The 10,957-nt window shown below is 43.0% G+C and overlaps 1 long non-coding RNA gene across 1 annotated transcript; it reads right to left on the reverse strand.

Annotated features, from left to right (window-relative positions):
* Positions 1-1,441: 1,441 nt before the first annotated feature.
* Positions 1,442-5,111, reverse strand: LOC122733803. Its single transcript, XR_006353970.1, has 3 exons — positions 5,024-5,111; positions 3,052-3,154; positions 1,442-1,600 (listed from the first exon to the last, which is right to left on the reverse strand). It is a non-coding gene; the product is annotated as an uncharacterized LOC122733803 (long non-coding RNA).
* Positions 5,112-10,957: the final 5,846 nt, after the last annotated feature.

Here is a 10,957-nt window from a genome sequence, read left to right on the forward strand (position 1 = left end):
TATTTCTGCCTCCTCTCTCTCTTCTACACATCCTTTCTTTTCCTCTTCCCCCCTACTTACACACACAGTGTGTGTATAAGTAGGGGGAAGAGGAAATAGAAAGAAGGGAGTGTTTGGAAGTGAGAGAGGGAGAGATGCAGAGGAAGAAGGGGAGAAGAAAAGAGGGGGAGGGGAAGATTGTGGGTGTTTAGGAATGTTAGAGAAAGAAGAGAGAGAATGAAGAGATAGAGGAGACAGAGAGAAGCAGGAGGGAGAGAAGAAAAAGAGTGTGTGTGAGAGATGCAGTGAAGGGAGATAGAAGGGAAAGGAGAAAGGGAGTGTTTGAGTGTGAGGGAGGAGGAGGGAGAGATAGGGGGAGTGTGTGTATGTTTGGGGATAAGAGGAGAGAGAAAAGCTCTCCTGTTTAGGTTTGAGGGCTAGGGAAAGGAGAAAGTCTTTGTGAGAGACAGAGGCAGAGAAGGGAGATAGAAAGAAGAAAGGGGAGGAGATGTAGATAAATAGAGGGTGAGAGAGAGAGTGTGTGTGTGTGAGAGAGACACAGAAGCAGGGAGGAGAGATAGGGGCAGTGTTTGTGTGTGAGGAGATGGAAATAGAGGAGATGTAGAGAGAGGGAGGGGAAAAAGAGGAGATTGGTAAAGAGAATGTGTTTGTGTGTGAGAGACAGACAGAAGCAGAGTGGAGCATATAGGGAAAGGAGGGAGAGAAGAAATAGAGTCTGTGTGTATGAGAGATGCAGAGAAGGGTGATAGAAAGAAGAAAGGGGAGGGGAAAAGAATGTTTGTGTATGGTAGAGAAGTGAGAGAGGAGAAAAGAGAGGTAGAGAAGTTCCCTTCTATGCTTAGGTGTGACGGCTAGGGAAAGGAGAAAGTGTGTGTCCGTCCGTGAGGGAGGAAGAAGAGAAAGGTGGGGGACAGATAGAAGAGGAAAAGAAAGGGAGTGTTTGTGTGTGAGTTGGGGGATAAGAGGAGATGGAAGTAGAGGAGATGTAGAGAGAGGGAGGGAGAAAGGGGAGGACATGTAGATAAATAGACAATGAGAGAGTATGAGTTGTGGGGAGATAGGAAGAGAAAGTCTGTGTGTGAGAGACAGAAGCAGGGTGGAGGATATAGGGAAAGGAGGGAGAGAAGAAATAGAATCTGTGTGTATGAGAGATGCAGGGGAGGGAGATAGAAAGGGGAGAAGAGATGGGGAGTGTGTGGGATTTGCAGATAAAGAGATAGAGAAGAAGCAGGGGAGAAGGAAAGAGAGAGAGAGTTGGGGGGAAAGAGGAGATAGGAAGAAAGAAGCTAGGGAGAAAGGGTTTAAGTGTGAGTGTTTGAGAAGGGGAAGAAAGGGGAGAGGTAGGGAAGGGAGAGAGAAGGAAAGAGAGGAGAGAATGTGTGGGGATGAGAGGGAGGGAGGGGACATCCTTACCTTATGAAGGGTGCAGAAGTACCAGGTCTGTTGCTCACGCTCCACTTCTGGGTCGTAGATCCGGGGCTGAGTGAGGAGGGGTTGCAGGCCTTGGGTTGTGGCCTGAAGAGGAAGTTCAGAAGCAGCAGCAGCATCTGTGTGGCTCTGATGCTGTGAGTGTAGTGGGGTCTTGGTTCCAGTCTGAAGCCTGTGGAGGAATGACCAGGAGAGGAACCTCAGACCGGAGAGCCAGTGCTCAGACTTTACCATGTGTCAGGTCACCATGGGGGAAGTAAAAGCTTGTGGGCCCCCCATATGAGCTGTCCCTGAGATCCTGGAATAACCCAACACGCTGAACTCCAAGAAAGTAGTAGAGGGGCAGCTAGGTGGTGCAGTGGAAAGAGCACCAGCCGTGTGGAGTCAAGAGGACATGAGTTCAGACACTTGACACTTACTAGCTGTGTGACCCTGGGCAAGTCACCTAACCCCAATTGCCTCACCCCCCCCCAAAAAAAAGAAAGAAAAAAGAAAGTAGTAGAATGATCCCAGAGGACACAAGCTCAGCCCTAACATACAACACCAAGTTAGAAAATAGGCTACAAGAATGAGCAAACGAAAACAATGCTACCACAGCAACTATTCCCGTTATAGGGAAAATAACTTCTAAACTTAAAGGAGAGGACTCCAAAACGTCTACAGGCAAAAAACATCCAGGAAAATGCAGCTTGGACACTACTAGTCTAAGCAGAATTCCTCTGTAAGTGCTAGAAGACAAATTTGGGGGGGGGGGAACCGCCTTGACTTTGAGAATGGACCTGGTATAAGCTAATGACTCTGAGGCACCAAGAAATAGTCTCACACTCACACCCACACACACACCCTCTCTCCTCTTTCCCCCCATTCACACATTCTTTCTCTATCTCTCTTCTCTACTATCTCCTCTTCCCCCAACTCACGCACAGCAACACTCCCCTTCCCTACTACTTCCACACATACACTCTCTATCTCCTCTCTCCCTTCTTTTCCTATCTCCTCCTGACCCCTTCTATCTTTCTCACATACACTCACACTTAACATTCTGTCCCTCTCCTATACTCTCTAGTCTATCTCCTCTCTCTCCTTTCTCCCCATTCTCCCCTACATACATACACTCACCCTCCCCTTCTTTCCTTATCTCTCTTCTCTACCCCTGGTCTAACACTCCCATTCTCCCACACACTCTCCCCCACTCACACATAAACACTCTTTATCTGTCCCTTCTCTACCTCTCTCTCTCTCTCTCCAAATCTCTGTTCTATCTCCTCTTTCCACCCAACTCTCACAAACACTCTCATTCACACCCTCCCTATGTCTTCTCTTTCTCCCTCTTTCCCCCACCTCCTTCCCCCACTACAACTCTCCCTATCCCTTGTCTTTCCTCTCAAACTCACACACTTGACCCTCTCCCTTCTCAATCTCCTCTTTCTATCTCTTCTCCCTATCTCTTCCTTTCTCCCCCCCCTCCCCCCCCCTCTCTCTCATACACACACACATATGCACACATACTCTCTTTGTCTCTCCCACTCCATTAGTAGAGTGGATGGCTGAGGTGGGCCCAGACTTAGGCCAGCCTATAGCTCTTACTGCACCAGAAGGTAGACAATAAATATGGTACTTTACCTTAAAGAAGATTGGAAGTTTCCTTGTAAGTCAATGAAGTGGCGTTTTTTTGCTGTTTCTCATGGATGAAATGGCACGTCCACAACCACAATTTGAAGGAAGCCTGATGAGAGAAAAAGCCTTCTATGAAATAAGGGTGAAAAGGCACAGAAACAGAGACTGACAAATGCAGAGAATGTTAGAAAATATGGAATCCTAGACTTCGACTTGAAAGGGACTTTTCAGGTCATCTGGTTGGTTGAATTCCCTCATTTTAGGAATGAGGAACTGAAGCTCTGAGACATTAAGTGACTTGCCCAAGGTCACATAGGGAGCATTCAAGGTCACACTCAGTAGCAGGGCCTAGATGTAAACTTGGGTCTTCTGACTCCCAAATTTGTACTCTGTTACACAGAGAGAGAGAGTATACAAAGGCAAACAACATAGACCTACCTCACTGATGCCAAATTTTCAAACAAAATCCCTACAGAGTGATCTGTCTAGGAGATGATTCACTAGGACTAGGTGAGATTCATAAAGATGGTTAACAGTAGGAAAGCAATAAGCATAATCACAGAAGCAGCCAAGATAACAAAAAACCCACACGATTACCACAAGAGCTTCAGAAAAAACCTTTGCTAAAGACCTAGCTCTCCTTGTTGGGAGTGGAGACACTAGAAGACATTTTAGTGACAAGAGAAATCAAGCAAACATGTCCCTTTCCTCCATTCTTATGGCATCATTCTAGAAACTCTAGCTGTAGCGATAAAACGAGAGCAAAGGTGGACTCAAACCACCAGTGACCAGAGAAGGTGACCAAGTCCAGGGAGGCCCAAAGCTGTTCTCCCATATGTCAATCCCTAGAGTGTGGTGGTTCAATGAGAAGGTTCACATAAAAAAAAAAACCAACTATTTCAGGGAGCCAAGAAAAAGTCTTTAGCTACCAAGGAACCAAGTAGCCCAGAACTGTGGCAAAAGGATTAGGAAATGAAAGAATTAAGGCAGTTAAAAAAGAAAGGAAGGAGAAAAAAAATCACCATTTTAGATTAAAAGCAACATGTTCACATCATTAGGATCAAAGAAGGAGAGGTGAGAGCTTGCTAGTGTACACAGATGAGAAGACCCTCAGTCAGGGTGAAAGTAAGTTGAATGTGAGATATAAAAGTCCCCATTCCCTCCAGGAGCAAATATGAAATCCTCTGCTTGGCATTCAAAGCCCTCTTCTTACTCCCTATTCCCTAACATGTACTCTTGGATCCTGGCTGTTGGATGAACAAGACCCTCCATCTCTCAGTTCTGGGCATTCTCTCTGGCTCCCATGCCTGGAATGCTCTTCCTCCTCCCTTCCAACCACTGGCCTCTTTGATTTCCTTTTTTTTTTTTTTTTTTTTTTTTGGTGAGGCAATTGGGGTTAAGTGACTTGCCTAGGGTCACACAGCTAGTGTTAAGTGTCTGAGGCCGGATTTGAACTAAGGTCCTCCTGACTCCAGGGCCAGTGCTCTATCCACTGTGCCACCTAGCTGCCCCCCTGATTTCCTTTAAGACAACGAAAATCCCACCCTCCAGTGTACTGTCAGTGGAGTTGTGTACTGATCCAACCATTTTAGAGAACAATTTGAAATTTATGGCCAAAGGGCTATAAAATGGTGCATACCCTTTGCACCCAGAGATACCGCCACTGTCTGTATCCCAAAGACATCAAAAAAGGGAAAATGACCTATTTGTACAAAAACATTGATAGCATCTCTTTTTGTGGTGGCTAATAATTGGAAATTGAGAGGATGTCCATCAATTGGGAAATGGTTAAACAAGGTATGGTATGTGATTGTGATGGAATATTATTGTGCTATAGGAAGCGACAAGCAGGAGAATTTAAAAACAAAAACCCTGCAAAGACTTATGTGAACTGATGGAAAGAGAAGTGAGCAGAAGCAGGAGAACATTGTTCATAGTAACAACAATATTATATAATGAAGAACGGTGAACGACTCACCTACTCTCGGCCATACGACGATCCAAGACAATGCCAGAGGACTCATGATGAAGCACGATCTCCTCCTCCAGAGAAAGAACTGATACCGTATCACTTTCTTTCATTTTTTTAGTCTTCCTGTACAAAATGACAACTATGGAAATGTTTCACACAATTGCACATGGATAACCTGTGTGTGTGTGTGTGTGTGTGTGTGTGTGTGTGTGTGTGTGTGTGTACACGTATATTCCTTATCATCTCAGGAAGGGGGATAGCATTTCAACTTAAAACTTCAAAAAATGTTAAAAAATTGTTTTAACATGTCATTGGGGCAAGAATAAAATATTATTTAAAAAAATAAAAATCCTACTTCCTACAGGAAGCCTTCCCCAACCTCTCTTAATTAATTGCAGAGCTTTCCTGCTGTTAATTATTCTCCTATTTACCCTGTATATAGTTTGCTTTGTATATATTTCTTTGCATGTTGTCTCCCCCGTTAGACTGTATGCTCCTTGAGGGCAGGGGCTGTCTCTTGCCTCTTTTTGTGTCCCTAGTGCTTAACATACTGCCTGGAATATAGCAGGCCCTTAATAAATGTTTTTTGAATGGAAAAATTCACTCCTCGCACTGCAAGCAGAGGACGGTGAGATCTCTTGACCTCCCAGGGCAAATTGGGGAGGGAAGGGACTTTGGTAGGTGGGAGAATGTTCAGGGACTTTTCAAAGGAAATTGGTATGAATACAAGCAATGGGCATAACAGGCAACCTTTTGAAGGGGCTATGCTTTCCAGGATGATGGCTCACCCAAAGGGAGACGATGTATGTACCCTCCAAGGAACTACCAGCATTTAAGTCCCAGGATGTAAGTCCTAGAATTTCCAGGTCTTAGGATTGGCAAGTAACATAGGCCTATACCCCCAAAAATCATAGAAAGAGGGAAAGGATCTAGCGACCAAAATATTGACAGCAGCACTTTCTGTGGTAGCCCAAACTGAAAACAAAGGAGGGTTTAATAGGGAAAAGAGTGTGAGTGTGAGGGTGTGGGTGTGGGTGTGTATAAATGGGAGACAGGTAGAAGGGAGAGAAAAGATAGGAGAGGAAGAGAAAGCGTGTGAGGGAGATAGAAAGTGGAAGAGATAGGGAAAGGAGGGAGAAAGTATGTGTGTGTATGAGAGAGGTACGGAAGTGAGATAGAGGGGGACAACATGGAGAGGAGGAGATAGGCAAAGAAGGGAGAGAGTATATGTGAGTGTGTATGTGGGAGAAGTAGAAAAGGGAGAGAGGGGGTGGGAAAGAGATAGGGAAAGAAGAGATAGACTGTGTATGAGTGGGGGGAGGAAGAAGGAGAGAAGGGGATAAAGACAAGATGGGGAAAGAAGGGAGGGAGGAGATATAGACTGTGTGGGGGAGAGAGAGAGAGAGGACATAGAGAAAGGATGGAGAGAGAAAGGAAGAGAGGAGATAAGGAGAGCATGTTTGTGAATGTATGTGGGGGGGGAGGTAGGAAAGAGGTGGGATAGGACAGAACAGAGAAAAGAGATAAAGAGTACCTGTGAGTGGGAGAAGGAGAAAAGAGAAAAGGAGAGAGAGCGAGAGGGAGGGAGGGGAGAGGAAGAGAGGAGACAAGTAGAGAGTATTTATGTCTGAGTGTGAAAGAAGGGAGAGAGAAGAGAGAAAGGAGGTAGAGAAAGTATGCTTTTGTGGGAGTGTTAGAGAGGGGGGAGAGATGGGAGAGAGAAAGAAAGGAAGGAGATAGAGCATGAGCATAAGAGAGAGGTCGATAGAGGCAGAGAGAGAGAGAGAGAGAGAGAGAGAGAGAGAGAGAGAGAGAGAGAGAGAGAGTGTGAGTGTGTGTGTGTGTGTGTGTGTGTGTGTGAGAGTGTGTATGAGGGGGAAAGGAGATAGGAAGACAGGAGATAGAGAGTGTACCTGTGAGAGTGGTAGAGAAGGGGAATGTTTACGTGTGAGAGTTGGGGAAAAGAGGATATAGAGAGGTAGAGAAGGGCTAGAGTGTTTAGGTGTGAGTGAGAGAGAGAAGAGAGATCCTGAGAGAGGGAGTGAGTGTGTGTGAGTGGGGGGAGGTATAAGTAGAGAAGGGAGAGAGTGTGGGTGAAAGGGAGCATTACAGAAAGGGGAGAGAGAAAGGAAGAGAGGAGACAGAGTGTGTGAGAGTGTGAGTAGAACAGGGAGAGGAAATAGGGAAAGAAGGGAGGGAGGACATAGTGTGTGCTTGTGTGAGTGGTAGAGAAGGGGGGGAGAGAGAAGAGAAAGGGGAGAGAGAGGGAGAGGAGGTTGTGTGTGTGGGGGGGTGCTAGAGAAGGAGGGGACATCTAGGAGAAAGGATCCTTACCTTATGAAGGGTGCAGAAATGGCTGCCAAGTGCCAGGTCTGTTGCTCACGCTCCACTCCTGGGTCGCAGATCCAGGGCTGAGTGAGGAGGGGTTGCAGGCCTTGGGTTGTGGCCTGAAGAGGAAGTTCAGAAGCAGCAGCAGCAGCATCTGTGTGGCTCTGATGCTGTGAGTGTAGTGGGGTCTTGGTTCCAGTCTGAAGCCTGTGGAGGAATGACCAGGAGAGGAACTTCAGACCAGAGGGGCAATGCTCAGACTTTGCCATGTGTCAGGTCACCATGGGGGAAATAAAAGCTTGTGGGGCCCCCATATGAGCTGTCCCTGAGATCCTGGAATAACCCAACACGCTGAACTCCAAGAAAGTATTAGAATGACCCCAGAGGACACAAGCTCAGCCCTAACAGAAAGCACAAAGTTACAAAATAGGCTACAAGAATGAGCAAATGGAAACAATGCTACCACAATAACTATTCCAGTGATAGGAAAAGTAACTTTTTTTTTGGCCAAAGGATATGAGCAGGCAGTTTTCTGATGAAGATATAAAAGCTAATTTCATTCCAAAGAATGAGTGGGTCAAACAACAAATCATAGAAAAAACCAATAACTTCAAGAGATGATGATAATGAGACAACATACCAAAATCTATGGGATGCAGCCAAAGCAGTGCTTAGGGGAAATCTTATATCTCTAACTGCTTACATCAATAAAAAAGAGAAAAAGGAGATCAACGAATTGGGCATGGGACTTAAAAAGCTAGAAAAAGAACAAATTAAAAATACCCAACTAAATACTAAATTAGAAATTCTGAAAATTAGAGGAGAAATTAATAAAATTGAAAGAAGGAAAACTATAGAATTGATCAATAAAACTAAGCTGGTTTTATGGGGAAAAAACCACAATAAAATAGATAAACCATTGGTTAATTTGGTTTGAAAAGAGAAAGAAGAAAACCAAATTACCAGTATCAAAAATGAAAGGGGTGATTTCACCACCAATGAAGTGGAAATTAAAGCAATAATTAGGAACTATTTTGCCCAACTGTATGCCAATAAATTTGACAATCTAAATGAAATGGATCATTATTTACAAAAATACAAACTGCCCAGGTTAACTGAAGAGGAAATAAAATCCTTAAATAAGCCCATATCAGAAAAAGAAAGTGAACATGCCATTAATGAACTCCCTAAGAAAAAGTCCCCATGGCCAGCTGGGTTTACAGGTGAATTCTACCAAACATTTGAAGAACAATGAATTCCAGTATTATTCAAATTATTTGGAAAAAATAGGTGAATAAGGAGTTCTACCAAATTCCTTTTATGACACAAATATGGTGTTGATACCAAAACCAGGCAGAACGAAAACAGAGAAAGAACATTATAGACCAATTTCCCTAATGAACATTGATGCAAAAATCTTAAATAAGATATTAGCGGGGCAGCTAGATGGCACAGTGGATAGAGCACCAGCCCTGGAGTCAGGAGTACCCGAGTTCAAATCTGGCCTCAGACACTTAACACTTACTAGCTGTGTGACCCTGGGCAAGTCACTTAACCCCAATTGCCTCACTAAAAAAAATAGAAAATAAAAAGATATTAGCAAGGTGATTACAGCAAGTGATCACCAGGATAATACACTATGAACAGGAGGGATTTATACCAGGAATGCAGGGCTGGTTCAACATTAGGAAAACTATTAGCATAATCAACCACATCAATAAGAAAACTAACCAAAATCATATGATTATCTCAATAGATGCAGAGAAAGCTTTTGACAAAATCCAGCACCCATTCCTAATAAAAACACTAGAGAGCTTAGGAATAGGGGGAGCTTTCCTTAAAATAACAAGCAGTATCTACCTAAAACCATCAGCAAGCATTATATGTAATGGAGATAAATTAGAGGCCTCCCCGGTAAGAGCAGGGGTGAAACAGGGATGTCCATTACCACCCCTATTATTAATATTGTACTAGAAATGTTAGTGTTAGCAATCAGAGAAGAAAAAGGAATTAAAGGAATTAGAATAGGCAAGGAGGAAACAAAACTATCACTCTTTGCAGGTGATATGATGGGATACTCAGAGAATCCTAGAAAATCAACTAAAAGTTACTTGAAACAATGAACAACTTTAGCAAAGTAGCCGGATATAAAATAAATCCACATGAATCATCAGCATTTCTATACATGACTAACAAAGGGCAGCAGCAAGAGATAGAAAGAGAAATTCTATTTAAAGCAAAGGTAGAAAATATAAAATACTTGGGAGTCTACTTGTCAAGACAAACCCAAGAACTCTATGAACACAGTTACCAAACACTTTTCACACAAATCAGATCTAAATAATTGGAAAAATATCAACTGCTCATGGATAGGCCGAGCTAATATAATAAAAATGACAATTCTACCTAAATTAATTTACTTATTCAGTGCCGTCCCAATCAGACTACCTAAAAATTATTCTATAGAGCTAGAAAAAATAATAACAGAATTCATCTGGAAAAACAAAAGGTCAAGAATATCAAGGGAAATAATGAAAAAAAATGCACAGGTAGGTGGGCTAGCTGTACCAAATCTGAAGCTTTACTATAAAGCAGCAGCCATCAAAACTATTTGGTACTGGCTAAGAAATAGAATGGAGGATCAATGGAATAGGCTAGGCACAGGAGACACAGTAGTAAATGACTTTAGTAAGGTACTGTTTGATAAACCCAAAGACTCCAGCTTCTGGAATAGGAACTATAGTAGGGCAGAAATTAGGCATAGACCAACATCTGACACCTTATACTAAAACAAGGTCAAAATGGGTGCATGATTTAGACATAAAAGGTAAATTAGGGGAGGAAGGAAGGAATAGTTTACCTTTTAGATCTTTGGAAAGGAGAACAGTTTATGACCAAACAAGAGATAGAGAATATTATGAAATGCAAAATGGATCATTTTGATTACATTAAATTAAAAGGTTTTTGTACAAACAGAAGCAATGCATCCAAAAGTAGAAGGGAGGCAGAAAGCTGGGAAACAATTTTTATAGCCAGTGCATCTGATAAAGGCTTCATTTCTCAAATATATAGAGTACTGTGTCAAATTTATAAGAATCCAAGTCATTCCCCAATTGAGAAATGGTCAAAGGATACAAACAGGCAGTTTTCTGATGAAGAGATCAAAGATATCTATTGCAATATGGAAAAATGCTCTAAATCACTCTTGATTAGAGAAATGCAAATTAAAACAGCTCTGAGGTACCACCTGACACCTATCAGATTGGCTAATATGACAAAAAAGAAAAATAATAAATGTTGGAGAAGCTGTGGGAAAATGGGAACACTAATGCATTGTTGGTGGAGCTGTGAACTGATCCAACCATTGTGGAGAGCAATTTGGAATTATGCCCAAAGGGCTATAAAGCTCTGCATACCCTTTGACCCAGCAACACCACTTTGGGGTCTTTTTCCCAAAGAGATCATCAAAAAGGGAAAAGGACCCACATGTACAAAAATATTTACAGCTGCTCTTTTTGTGGTGGCAAGGAATTGGAAATTGAGGGGATGCCCAACAATTGGGGAATGGCCAAACAAGTTATGGTATATGAATGCAATGGAATTCTATTGGGC

This window comes from Dromiciops gliroides, chromosome X (assembly GCF_019393635.1).
Source record: "Dromiciops gliroides isolate mDroGli1 chromosome X, mDroGli1.pri, whole genome shotgun sequence".
NCBI classification, from domain to species: domain Eukaryota; kingdom Metazoa; phylum Chordata; class Mammalia; order Microbiotheria; family Microbiotheriidae; genus Dromiciops; species Dromiciops gliroides.